General features: G+C 41.8%; 1 protein-coding gene across 1 annotated transcript in view; it reads left to right on the forward strand.

The window, feature by feature from the left end:
- LOC126298964 (uncharacterized) overlaps window positions 1-15,201 on the forward strand; it is a 1,082,841-nt gene that overhangs the window by 960,772 nt on the left and 106,868 nt on the right. The gene's annotated exons all lie outside the window — the stretch shown is intronic.

Here is a 15,201-nt window from a genome sequence, read left to right on the forward strand (position 1 = left end):
TCCGACCAATTACTTTAACAGTTCTGGCGATTCAGCGGCGCTTCTCTTCAGTTTTGCAAGGAATTCTAAGTTAGCCCTCGACTTCGTACGGGTAAGATGCAGAAATTGACAGACCGTGAAAATTTCTCAGCAACCACGTCAACACACCAGTGCTATAAGTGCATGAGAAAGATGCATGTTGTCTTGGAATAGAGGAGAATCCTCCCCTCAGTTAAGTGATATCTGATTCTCGTCTATATTTTAACTGTTCCGCGGCTACGAAGCCACCGGTTAGATACTTTCTCCCGGCCTCGAGAAATTCTGCAGCTTTATAAGCAATGAAATTGTATGAAATAACTACATATATGTGCCACGCATTTACATCAGTTTTATTTTTTATTCCTATATGCTACCAAACAAAGCGATAACCTCTTTACCCTCATTGAGTAACTGTGCAAAGCGAATGGGCCCTTACTTGCTGGCTTTTGCGATTCTTTCTTAACATACATTTATTTTTGCCCACTCTAAGGAGGATATGATGGATCTTCATTTTCCATGACGTATGAGATTTCGTAACAATTCTAAGCTGTAGTGAACTATTTTATTTGCTAAAAATGCATTGCTACTTAATTTAATCCCATCTACCAGAGGCAGCCAAATGAAAACGAGAAAGATAGAAAAATAAGTAAACTGTTTATTATTTCAGAATTAATCGCCATAATGCTAATATATTTATCCCACCATGCCTTCATGGAAAAATGTTTTCTGTTGCCTACGGAACCACGATTGTACACAAGGGTGCACCTCTTCTTCCCAAGCAAATCGACGGCCCCGAAGACCTTTTTTCAGGGCTCTAAAAATATGGGAATCGCATCGGGGGACATCGGGACTGTATGGAGAATATGTAATAATAAACACTTTACTTACTTTTCCCATGTGTCCCGCCGTTTTCATTTTACTCCCTGTGATAATTTTATATATGACTTTACAACGTTTTTGTTACTACAGATAGCGAATATAGCTACTTGACAGAAAAGGCTGTAATTTTTGGTTGGAAACCAACTTCTTAGCTAAAACCAACAATTTAAATATGGTATATGGCCGAGGGACTGGACGAAGTACCTTAACACAGACTTCGGAGGGAATTTTGGGCGCTGGTTCCTCCTTCTATATATTCTAATGCCACACATATTACTGACACATAGGTGTAACCGAGCGTCTGTAGTCCTAGATCAGTGCCTGGTGGATCAGTCTCTGTGTAATTTAAATGCCGCCACATTCCTATACTTATAGGAAACGTTTGTAAGTGTGCTAATGATTTATTGTGATATCTAGGTTATATGATAAAACTAACAACTTATCTGTAGCGTTCGTACTTCTACATCTACATCTACATGACTACTCTGCAATTCACATTTAAGTGCTTGGCAGAGGGTTCATCGAACCACAATCATACTATCTCTCTACTATTCCACTCCCGAACAGCGAGCGGGAAAAACGAACACCTAAACCTTTCTGTTCGAGCTCTGATTTCTCTTATTTTATTTTGATGATCATTCCTACCTATGTAGGTTGGGCTCAACAAAATATTTTCGCATTCGGAAGAGAAAGTTGGTGACTGAAATTTCGCATCTAGCATCATGATTTATATACGATATCTGTAGGGTGCGAAAAGTGGCAGTTGACCCTGAATAAAGAAAACTGTGAAGTTTTTCATATGAGTACTAAAAGAAATCCGCTAAATTTCAATTACGTGGTAAGTCACTAAATACTTAGGGATTACAATTACAAATAACCTAAACTGAAACGATCACATAGACAGTGTTGTGGGGAGAGCAAACCGAAGACTGCGATTCATTGGCAGAACACTTAAAAGGTGCAGCAGGTCTACTAAAGAGACTGTTTTACACCCAGCTTGTCCGCCCTCTTCTGGAGTACTGCTGTGCGGTGTGGGATCCGTATCAGGTGGGACTGACGGATGACGTCGAAAAAGTTCAAAGAAGGGCAGCTCGTTTTGCACTATCGCGAAATAGGGGAGATAGTGCCACAAACATGATTCATGAATTGGAGTGGCAATCATTAAAACAAAGGCGTTTTTCGTTGCGACGGGATCTTCTCATGAAATTTCAATCACCAGTTTTCTCCTCCGATTGCAAAAACATTCTGTTGGCACCCACGTACATAGGGAGAAATGATCATCACGATAAAACAAGAGAAATTAGGGCTATCACAGAAAAATTTAAGTTCACGTGTTTCCCGCTCGCCATTCGGAGTGGAACGGTAGAGAGACAGCTTGAAGGTGGTTCATTGAACAGTCTGCCAGGCACTTTTTTGTGAATAGCAAAGTAATCATGTAGATGTAGATGACTGTTCAACATGCACAGAGTTCCCAGTTCTGTACAGAGATTCACTCTTGTCGGTTGCTCGGCGTACGGCCATCATCGGGCAATGTGGTAACGCGATGACTCCATTTTTTGGCTGCACACCAACTGAAACGACGAAATTTAATGCCCGACTGGATCGCTGCGGCTTGTTATTAGTTATCAAAATATTAAATATGTCAAGTGTAAGATAATTATGGAAGAAATCTTACCTGCAACACAGCTAACATAATATCAATAAAAATGTTTTTTTGGATGAAAAACTGCGTTTCTGTTTTGCTGATGAGAATAAATTCGTCATAAAAAATAACTGTAGCATTAAAACTTGGTTAACGCTGCTATACTACGGAAATTTGTCTCCGAGAAGTAAAATAGTAATCAAATACATATGATCCTATGCTGACTTCCCTCTTTTGTAGAGACTCTCAACCAGCAGTTTCAATAACAACACAGAATTTTTATACGCATCTGAGACCGTAAACCACTACTGACAAGATGTGATCAGAAGCAAAAGTTCAGCGCTCCTACTGATTGTTACCAATTACACAATTACAACAGGCGCGCATACTCTGTCACTGGCAAGCACATACAATTTCTCTTCACATGCGCCATGAATGGAACGAAGACTTACTTTCGACATAATATTATTTATTCAATATTAATTTGCTTAGCAAAATAAAGAAAAATTAATGTGTCTATAAACACACGGCAAGAAACCATAAAGCGCATTAAGGTGGCCAGCCTTGTTAATTTCGTTTTACTACATTTGAAATTGATAACATTGCCACCCACTGAAGTTTGTCTGCAGCGTAATAGCCCATACGTTAAGGAGGAGCCAGCGAAACGGGGAACAGTGTGGTCTTCGATAATAAACACGTGTGAGTATTCTAACAGTACATCTACATGCACACTCCGCAGATGGGGCTACGCTGTGTGGCAGTGGGTATTCAGCGTACCACTGTTTGCCGTCGACCCTGCTTAACGTTTCGTACGCGGGAAGACCGACTGTCAGTAAGACATGCTCTAACAAAGGAAGGTTTGGACATGTGGCTCACCGATTTTGGTCAAGTTTTGCAAGGACGCTCTCTATCAAAAATAAAGAAACACGTGATTCGGTTTTTTGCTGGTCATTCCCTAGTTTTTGAAAAAATCTGTGTCAAAATTGGTGACGGAAAATCGCATGTTCAATATTATTCATTAAAAGATCGTCTAAAAACAAATATTTTAATTTATATACCATGGTGTTTTTAATGCTGTAACATGGATACCCATCATTCTACGTGCTTAGCAGAGAGATGGCGGCAGTCGAATGGTTGTGCAAGGTTCAGTTTGACATTCCGTACAGAATGTCCTGAATTGTAAGGAGCGAAGAAGGAATGAGATTCGATGATAAAAGAAATTAAAAAATAAATGAAAACGCAGTCAAGGCTAACAAACTGCTAATCTGTGTTCGATTCTTGGTAGTGGTTTTCTCTCATTCGATATTTTTTCGGTGTATTAGATAATATTTTGATAATTTTTATCCATCGCCCTGTTTTTTAGGCAACGCAGCGGAAGATGTGATTAATAATCAAATAAGCATACATAATATATATATATATATTTTCATTGTGATACATAGTACAAAAACAGCACTTAAATTATATTATTTCGTCATCCTAAATGATCGTCTATTGGTGAACGTTCTTGCAATCAGTGAGGTGAAACTTATCATAGAAGCAGGCAGAGCATAAATACTGCTCGCACAATGCGCAACACACGAACGAAATGTCATCGCATTGATATTTCTTCCGGTAAATTGTTCGTGGAAAACATATCTCATTCACGTTGCTAAAGGCAGATCCGTCGGATATCAGTTCGGATTTGCACCGAGTGTATAAAAACATATCTTGAAAGGCAGGTGTGGAGAACCGGTTATGAACAAAAGTATGGATTTTGGTAGCATCCGTCCTATCCTGTAATTCTCTGCTCTGCTGCGATTTCGCGTGATTTTGAAGTCGTGCGATAAAATTCTTTACCTGCCAGAAAAAGAGAGGTACACCGAAAAAGCTATCGAATGAAAAAAAAAGCCACTGCCATAAACGGAACACGGACGAGCAGCTCCGTACTCTGATGCCTTCACCACTTTTTTGTCCTTTTTCCTCGTTTTGTTCGGCACTTTGCTCGACATGTGGTCTGGCTGGAGGTCAGAGGACACCCCTTCAGGTGCATCGTTGAATACTTCACTCAATTTTCCTTGTTACAGAGGGCAGCCAGCCCTCTGCCCGAATACGCTGAGCCGCCAACCTCCTAGACACCTTGAACGACAGGCGCCCAAACTACAGCATGAAAACACAAAAACTTTGATAGTGCGAACAATATTAACTGAGGATCTCATCATATATTAATAAAAAATGTTTGTTTCTAGTGGATCTTTCACGAAATAGCATTGAAAATACGATTTTCTGTCATCAACTTTTACCTCGATTTCTTCAAAAACTATTGAGTGTCTAGCAAAAAGCCGAAACATGTGTATCTTTATTTTCAATATAGAATGTTCTTGCAAAACGTGATCAAAATCGGTGACCCACATGTCAGACCCTCCCTTGTAAGCTCGACTTTCTCTTATTTTCTCATAATGGTCATTTTCCGAGTTGTACGTAGGAATAAGTAATATTTTGCTTGATTCTTCCTGGGATGTTCGCTCTCGTTTTTGGAGCATCACCTGTGACCAGCTTTGCGAAAGAAGCAGTAAATACGAGGGTTGGAATTTAAATAGTGGCAACTATTTATTCACAACCGATACAAAAGAGTTAAATGTTTGCACCTGTTACTGTTCTTCAAAGTACTCACCAGCGTTGTGTAGAACCCGTTGCCAGCGATGTGCAAGGCGTAGTATACCGTCAGCAGAGTCTGTTCTGCTGATGGTGCGAATGAAGCGGTCTAAAATTATAGTGATTGTCTTGTATGACTGTGATGGTGTTATCCTAACGCATTACGTTCCTCCACGGCAGGCAGTCAGTGTATAGTATTAATGGTCGTTTTTGGAGCATCACCTGTGACCAGCTTTGCAAAAGAAGCGGCGACACTTTCTGTGCAACCCACCCATCATTTTGCACGACAATTCGCGGGCGCATACAGCGCAAGCTGTGGCTCCTCTGTTCGGTCGATGGGACTGGACAGTACTGCACCATCCACCATACCCCCACACTTAAGTCCTTGTAACTGATTTGATTCCGACGATGAAGGGAACCACTTCGTGGCATTCGCTTCAGAACTGTTCCAGAGATTCGACAGGCAGCAGACCGCCCCATTCACACCATCAACAGAACAGGCTCTGCTAACGGTAAACGACGCCTTCCACATCGCTGGCAACGGGTTCTACACAACGCTGGTGACTACTTTGAAGGACAGTAACAGGGGTAAACACGTAACTCTTTTGTATCGGTTGTGACTAAATGGTTGCCACTATTTGAGTTCCAACCCTCGTATCTACGCTGTGTAAAATTCTCTCTTGTAGTGGCTACCAGTGGAGTTTCTTGAGGGTTTCCTTGATGCTCTCGCACTAGTCAATCAAATCCGTGGTGAAACGCGCCTCTTTCATTTGGATTTTCTCTACCTCTTCTATTAACTCTACCTGATAAGGGTCTCAGGCTGACGAGTGGTATGCAAGAATTATTTTGTAAGCCACTTTGAAATTACATTTTCTTAGGATTCCTTTTTCAATCGAAGCCTGGCATCCAATTTTCCCACGACCCGTTTTATGTGGTTATACAGCTTTAGGTCACTACGGATGGTTACTCCTAGATACTTTGCGATTCTTACAGTTCCATCTATTTGCGCATAGGACATCAAATACATTCATGTTGAGTGTCAGCTGCTAGCTACTGTATCAATCATTGATCTAAAATCGAAAAACCTGTATAGACATTGTAAGCTGCCCGTTCTACTGTTAAATTCGGATTACATGCAAACACGTGTCCTGAAATGTGCCCTAAATAAAAATGCCCTCCTCAACATACAGTTTAGACCCCAAAAATAAAAATAAAATAGCCGAAGAAGGCTGTTGGCTACACTTTTGGGAAACGTGTATATTGATTGTAATACTGTATTACCTCAGTAACAGAGGGATAACTGCTGATAACAAAAAATCGATAAAATATGTAACTGTCCTTAGACCGTAGCAAGACATAACAGATAAACAATTTAAACTTTGACTGAATATCTGAACCATAATAATGGCCACGCTGAAGCACACAACCGTCCCTGCATGAAACACGAGGTACAATAGATCAACACAAAGGAAAGATTTAAACAAAAGAATTTCATATGCATTAGAAAGTGTTGAAAACAGTTCGCTAGACGAGAATTCGATGAATTCCACGTCCCTAGAATTGGGATGGTCTAATGTAAATCTGCGTATCATACGTCGAAAACGGACCATCTCACCGCACAACGAACGTAAAGCTGGAACATAGGTAAATGCACACTAAAGATGTGGAATTGCTACGGATACTAAAAACCCAAGCGGCGCAATGCACACCAGAATCTCGGCAAACGTTTATAACACGAGATCTGAGAATGAACAACAGAAAGTGACTTCAGTTCTCCTTATTACATCACTCAACCCTACCAGCGGCTCTACACTCCGAAACACGCCGACCAGAACCCCAAGCAAGATTAACAAAGATTAGCTTTCGCTTTATCCATTTAAGCCGCAAATTCTGAGCTGAAGACGTGGCGCTCTCGCCCCTGATTGGCTGGCGTTACAGCTCGCCAAAGTGTTTCACCTCATACCGGCTGGATATAATTAAAGTGCAGCTACTCACAGAGGTCCAGAGTGGATTGTAATTATCGTGTGGCAGCGTTGTGTTTCACCTCCTACTGGATTGTTATAATGGAAGTGCACCTACTAACAGAGGTTCATTGTAGACTGTAATTATCGTATGGCAGCGAAACTAGGTAGATATACTTATGAGTTAATGTGGAGCCGATTTACACAGAAAAAATATTAGCTCCAATTTTGACCACCGGGTGCAAATCGGGCGCAAGAAAGACGTATAAAAATGTTTCCATTTGTAATGGATTAGGTTCCGGACGTGGGCAGAAAAGTTCAAAGAAGTGAGAAGGGGATAATGTCGATTTTATTATTAACGGCTGGTTACACATTTTGTTCAATACTAGCACCGGAGATGTCGACGAGATCTTCTATTCACAAAACGACGTGACCAACAGTTGCACGTAGCAGTGCCGGTGGAATCTGGACAACGTGTTCTTGTACACTGGTCTTCAGATCATGTAGAGATCGAACTTATCTCTTGTAAACGCGTTCTTTTAGATACCCGCAGAGTTTAAGGTCACATGGATTCCGATCAGGTGATCTTTCCCGTATTGCATGAAAACAGTGGTTTCCACACAACTGAACTCTTCCAAAGCTCTATAAGGAGGTCTCAATAACGCGCAGACGTCACGGTAGTCCTGACATGCCCTCCGCGTGTATTCTCTTCAAAGAAGAACGGACGGAGGATAAAGGTGCCTTTGAATCCACACCACACAGTCACACGTGGAGTGCAATGGCTCTTCGTGCCAGTCGGTTTACCCTTACCCCAAATTCGGCAGTTCTACGTATCCACTGCACCTTGTAGTGCAAAATGTGCGTCGTCATCCCACGGAATATTGCTCGCACACGTGTTATCAACTTCGCCCCGTGTCAGAAACCGAAGAAAGAATTCATAACGTTGCTGCGGAGAGCAAACTCATGACGTTGCTGTGAATCATGATTTTTCAGCTGCTGCACCATCAGGATGTTGTACAGATAAAAGTGTAAAATTGACCGCAAAACTTTCCATACTGTTGACCACGGCCTGAACAATTCTCGTGATACTACCTAAGCACGTGCTACGCGGGCAGTTACAGCAACAGCAACCACGTCGGAACTTGCACTGGGATAAGACTGTTCACTCATGTTATTGCTTGTCAAGTGGCTGTATGATGTCATACCGTTGTACAAAAAATGCATAAAGACAGATTTGCACCTGATGGCCAGAACTGGATCTAATAGTATTTTTCGTGCGTGATTCGGTTCCATATTAACGCATTAGCATATCTTCCAAGTTTCCTTTCCATACGAGAATTATAACCCACGCTAGTGTTCCGTATTTGCACTCTAAACACCCAGTGTATCCACATTGAACTCGACAGAGACAGTAATACTTTCAGAAATCGATTGCTCTGTACAGAAATATCTGTGCAGAGTGTCTACTATTTAGAATTCATGGAATAAAAATCGACTCTGATAGTTATGGTTGTGACAGACAAGTTTCAACACGTCTCAAAACATTCTTAATACACGGGTGCTCCTAACTTATGATAGCCGTATGTGTGTGGACACTCAAAAGATTCTACTGTGAGTAAAATTAACTCTGATATATCCTTCAGTTTTCTTTCTCAAAGTGAAATGTGTACGTTTCTGATGGGTGTGGAATGCACTAATGCCTTTAAATGACACCATAGACAGAAATCTAAAAGATGGAAGCCAGGAGAACAGGGAAGCCAAGGTACAGGACCTCCTCGAACAATTCTTCTCTCATTAAACGTCTTATTTTTTTGTCAGAGGTGCAACTAATGCCGTGGTGTCTCATGGCACAGAAAATAACTCCAACATGTATCTGCAAGTATAATCAAACTTCCTGGCAGATTAAAACTGTGTGGGACTAGTCCTGACTTCGAGTCTCGGTCCGGCACAGAGATTTAATCTGCCAGGAAGTTTGAAATCAGAGCACACTCCGTTGCAGAGTGAAAATCTCATTCTGGCTCTGAGCACTATGGGACTTAACATGTGTGGTCATCAGTCCCCTAGACCTTAGAACTACTTAAACCTAACTAACCTTAGGACAACACACAACACCCAGCCATCACGAGGCAGAGAAACTCCCTGACCCCGCCGGGAATCGAACCCGGGAACCAGAGCGCGGGAAGCGAGAACGCTATCGCACGACCACGAGATGCGGGCTCTCATTCTGGAAACATCCCCCAGTATGTGGCTAAGCCATATCTCCGCAATATCCTTTTTCCAGGAGTGCTAGTTCCGTAAGGTTCGCAGGAGAGCTTCTGTGAAGTTTGTAATGTAGGAGACGAGGTACTGGCGGAAGTGGAGCTGTGAAGACGGGGCGTGAGTCGTGCTTGGGGAGCTCAGATGGTAGAGTACTTACCCTCGAAAGCCAAAGGTCCCGATTTCGAGTCGCGGTCTGGCACACAGTTTTAATCTGTCAGGAAGTTTCATATCAGCGCACACTCCGCTGCAGAGAGAAAATCTCATTCTGCAAATACATTATTTTTCATACCGTAGGGAAATTGTTGGACAGATATTGGTGATAAACAGCATTTTTTCATTCGTCTGATATAGGGTGTGGCAATAAGAGGTTGCTACCAACAATTGCTGCTCATATATTGATACTAATGCAAACCTCGTCACTCTCTTCGATCATAATTTATGTTAAACCCAGCCTAGTCGACAAATATGGGATGTCTAGGAAATCTACTTTTTCGTATCGCTAAACAACATTCAGACATACCGTATTGATGAGTTTTATTACAAAAGGAAAAGATTAAAATACTTAACTTTGTCAATTACACAGATGTGCCGCAAGAAAAGGGCGACATGAAAAATGTTCTTCAGTATAAACAATTCCCAAGTCCGTATTATATAGGTTGCACAAGCAAGGTAAGTAGTATCGATGCTGCTATGGAACTCGCTAGTCTTGAAGCTACTCTTCAACTGGCCGCGACGAGTCGGGCGGGGTGCTTATGTCCTCTTCGCATAGGGGTTGCTGCTGTCGCGTTGTCGTCCTGGAGAGGGGTCGGTCAGCGTGCGACTGCCTGACGTCTTCTTACAGCCATCTCTTCTCTATCGTTCCCGACCGGCGTACCGGCGCTTGACTTTGCGCCGTAACAATTCAAATCTCCCACACGTGGTTATAGTGATCCTTTATTAACCCACTCTTTGTGAATCCCACCTCGTCTTAAATAAAATGCAAGCTGTGAAGTGCCGATCTGCAGCACCCAGTTTTAGAATCCAGTGACTCAGTTGTAACCCGACATGGTGGTCTTCTGCCATGGATACAATAAGTACATGCGAAAATTGACCTATATATGTTTCTAAACATACATTTACATCTGTACTCTGAAAACCACCGTGAAGAGCATAGCAGGAGTTACTTCTCACTGCACCATTTACTACGGCTTTTTCCCGTTCCATCCTCGTATGGATCGCTGGAAGAATAACTTCTTAAACGCATCTATACGTGCTGTCTTTACGGTCCCTATAGTAGCGACACGTAGGATGTTGTAGTATATTACCACGTTCCTCATGGAATCCTGGTTCGTGAAACATACGTTGGAGTTCACAGGATAGCTGGTGGCTACCTTCAACCGACTGCTAGTTCAGGTTCTTCAGCATCCCTGTGACGCTGTCCGATCAGTCAAAAACGTCCGCCCCCGGTAGCTGAGTGGTCAGCGCGACAGACTGTCAATCCTAAGGGCCCGGGTTCGATTCCCGGCTGGATCGGAGATTTTCTGCGCTCAGGGACTGGGTGTTGTGTTGTTCCACCCATCATCCCCTCGTCACACGCCATTGTTATCAGTCAAAGCCGTGAGCATACGTAGTGTCCGTTTTGATCAAGTTCAATATCCCCTGCTAGTTCTATTTGACATGGGTCACGCACACTTGAGCAGTATTCTAGGATGTGTCATACAAGAGTTTTGTAAACAGTATCTTTTGCAGACTGACAGCATTTTCCCGGTATCCTGCCAATGAATGTATTCCACCTGCTTCACCTAGGACTGAACCTATGTGGTCATTCCGTTTTAGAACCTCGCTAATTGCTACATCCAGGTATCTATATAAACTGACTGATTCAGTTATAATGTAGAAACTACGTTTTATTTGTCTTACATACAATTTTACATTTATGAAAATTTAAAGCAATCTTTGATGCACATTGAATTACCATTAAAATTTGACTGAACATTTTGCACTTTTATCAGACAGTACTTCATTACAGACAACTGCCTCCTCTCCATAAAGTATGGGTATCTATTATTATTGTCTACCGGGTCATTAATGAACAGCACGGAAAGCACAGGTCCCAAAGCACTTCCCTGGGCCACGCCTCAAGATACCGTAATTCTCCACCCTACGATGGATCTCCATTCAAGATACCATTTAAGCGTTGGTGTGGTACCAAGTCAAACGCTTTTCAGATGTCAAAAAATACTGCACCTACGCTATTGCCTTGACCAATGCCTTTCTGACTGTCATGTATTAAAAGCACGAGTTATGTATCGCATGACCAGTTCTTGCAGAATCCATGCTGGTTGGCATGGAGGAAGTCATTATGTTTTGCGATATATTATTACTTTTGAGCTCAGAATGTTTTAAGATCTTGAAGATGTTGTGGATGGCATCTTCAACCCCTCTCATTGATATGTGGGCACAGCTTTTTGTTCCCGGGATTGACGGTATACTGTCATAAAATGAGGGTATCACTCAGCCGCAAATTCTGTGTACTCGTAGAATCTGATACAGTTCCATAGGGCCCTGGAGCTTCGTTTAGTTTTAGTGACTTTAGCTGTTCCTCGGCTTCACTGATTATAATATCTCATCTCGTTTTAGTACCAGCACGAGAATTAAAATTGGATAGAATCCCTGGCTTCTGCTTTGTGAAGGAACATTTCTAAGCGGAGTTCAGGATTTCTATTTTCGCTTTGCTATCCTCAACTTCAGTTCCTGTGTCATCTATGCGACTCTGGACACTAACTTTAGCTGCACTGACAGCCTTTACATATGTCCATAATTTCTTTGGGTTTTGTGAAAATTCTTCCGAAAAACTCTGCCACGATTGTCGATCAGGAGCGTTTCATCTAGCGTTTCTCTGTCTAATGACCTACACCTATTGCGTAGTATGCGCCCTTTCCTTAGGAGTTTCTTTGCTGAGACTGTATACCATGTAGGTTCCTTCCCAGCACGAATTGTTGTGATGTGTACACTTGTATTCAGTGCTTCATCAACCATTCTCCTGAACTTCAGCTACAGTTCCTCGACATACTGCAGCCCAGAGAAAAATGTTTCGAGTTCCTCCTTGAAATATGAGTGTTAGTTGTGGTCTTCAGTCCGAATATTGGTTTGATGCAGCTCTCCATGCTACTCTACCCTATGCGAGCCTCTTCATCTCTGAATAGCTATTGGCTCCTACATCCTTCTGAATCTGCTTACCATGTTCATCTCTCGGTCACGTTCTACGATTTCTACCCTCGCCTCCAGTACTTAAATGATGATCCCTTGTTATCTCATAATGTGTCCCATCAAGCGATCTCTTCTTTTGGACAGGTTGTGCCACATATTTCTTGCCTCCCCAATTCTATTCAACACCCACCTATTCTTCTGTACACCACATTTCGAAAGCTTCTCCTCTCTTTTTTGTCTAAACTGTTTATCGTCCATGCTCCGCTTCCATACATGGCTAGACTCCAGACAAATACTTTCAGAAAAGACTTTCTAACACTTAAATCTATATTCGATGTTAACAAATTCTCTTCCTCAGAGATGCTTTTCTTGCTATTGCTAGTCTACATTTTATATCCTCTCTACTTCAGCCATCATCAATTGTTTTTATGCCCGAGTAGCAAAGCTCATCGACTACTTTAAGTATCTCATTTTCTCACCTTATGCCTTAGCATCACCTTGCTTAATTCCACTGCATTCCATTATCCTCGTTTTGCTTTTCTTGATGTTCATCTTATATCCTCCTTTCGAAACAGTGTCAATTTCTTTCAATTGCTCTTTCAAATCCTTTTCTGTCTTTGACAGAATTACATAGTTATTGGGAAACTTCAAAGTTTTAGAAGGAGACGAGGTATTGGCGGAATTAAAGTTGGGGCTGTGTGCTTGGGTATCTCTGATGGTAAAGCACTTGCCCGCGAAAGGCAAAGGTCCAGACTTCGAGTCTCGGTCCGGCACACAGTTTTAATCTGTCAGAAGTTTCTCAAAGTTTTTATTTCTTTTATCTGAACTTCTGTTACTACGCTAAATGTTTCTTTGGTTTCCTTTACTGCTTGCTCAACGAACAGACAGAACTACATCGGGCTTAGGCTACAAACCTGTCTCACTCCCCACTCAACCACTGATTCCCTTTTATGACCCTCGACTCTTATAACTGCCGTCTGATTTAAATACAAGGTGTAAACAGCGTTTCGTATTTTATTCCTGCTACCTTCAGAATTTCAGAGAGATTATTCCAATTAACATTGTAAAAAGCTTTCTCTAAGGCTACAAATGCTATAAACGTAGGAGTGCGTTTCCTTAGCCTATCTCTAACATAAATGGTAGGGGCCAGTACTGCTCGAGTGTTCCTACATTTCTATGTAATCCAAACTGATCTTCTCCGAGGTCTGCTTCTACTAGTTTCTTCTGTAAAGAATTCATATTAGTGTTTTGCAACCATGACGTATTAAGCTGATAGTTCGGCATTTCTTACACATGTCATCAACTGCTTTCCTTGAAAATACAATTGTTACATTCTTTTTGAAGTCTGAGGGCATTCTACCTGTAATACTTCTTGCACACCATATGGAAAAGCTGTGTCATGGCTGGCTCTCACAAAGTCATCAGTAGTTCTGACGGAATATCATCTACTCCAGGGGCCTTGTTTCTGCTTAGATCTTTCAGAGCTCTGTAAAATTCATCTTGCAGTATTATATCTCCCATCTCATCTTCATTTGCGTCCAATTCCCTTTCTGGAAAATTGGATTCAAATTTATCTCCCTTGTGTAGACCCTCTATATACTCCTTCCGTCTTTCAGCTTTCCCTTCTCTGCTTAGGGCTGGTTTATCATCTGAGCTCTTGATTATTGATTTATTTTTATCTGTTACTACTTTTTTGTTGTAATTTCATGTACTGACACGTTCCATGACCTTTCCAGATTTGCTCCTCAAGTTGGTCCTACGGAACTTGAGGTTTAAATAAAAATAAAAAAATATTCATACATCTGCTTCTCTTTTGCCTAAAGGCCTCTTCAGTTTTCCTGTAGGCGTCATATGTCTTTCCCCTAGTGAAATGTGCTTCTAAATACTTACATTTTTTCTCTAGTCACCCCTCTTAGCCATTTTTCATTTCCATTCAATCTCATTAGAAGATTAGAAATGAAGACGAAAGATGAGCCCGCATCTCGTGGTCGTGCGGTAACGTTCTCGCTTCCCACGCCCGGGTTCGATTCCCGGCGGGGTCAGGTATTTTCTCTGCCTCGTGATGGCTGGGCGTTGTGTGATGTCCTTAGGTTAGTTAGGTTTAAGCAGTTCAAAGTTCTAGGGGACTGATTACCATAACTGTTAAGCCCCATAGTGCTCAGAGCCATTTGAACCATTTTTTGAACGAAAGCTGAATATGGGACGTGGCAGTACAAAAACGGACGGAAGGGCGTGCCGTTTTATTAAAGAAAAATGCGATAACTTTTGAAAAGTCGTTGTCTCCTTTGTAGTAATAATAAATGAGCTATGATAAAGGACAAGCCAGTCACTGTCTTCCCTTATCCGTTTGCAAATAGAGTAAGGGAAAATGGCTGTCTATATGCTTCCGTGTGAACCCTAATTTCTCGTATCTTATCTTCGTGGTCCTTACACGTAATGTATGTTGGTGGCAGTAGAATTATTCTGCAGCCAGCTTCAAATGTCAGTTCCCTAAATTTTCTCAATAGTGTTTCTCGAAAAGAATGTCGCCTTCCCTCCAGGTATTCCTATTTGAGTTCCAGAAGCATCTCCGTAACACTTACGTGCTGTACAAACCTACCGGTAACAAATATAGCAGTC

The sequence above is a fragment of the Schistocerca gregaria genome, chromosome X, assembly GCF_023897955.1.
Source record: "Schistocerca gregaria isolate iqSchGreg1 chromosome X, iqSchGreg1.2, whole genome shotgun sequence".
NCBI classification, from domain to species: domain Eukaryota; kingdom Metazoa; phylum Arthropoda; class Insecta; order Orthoptera; family Acrididae; genus Schistocerca; species Schistocerca gregaria.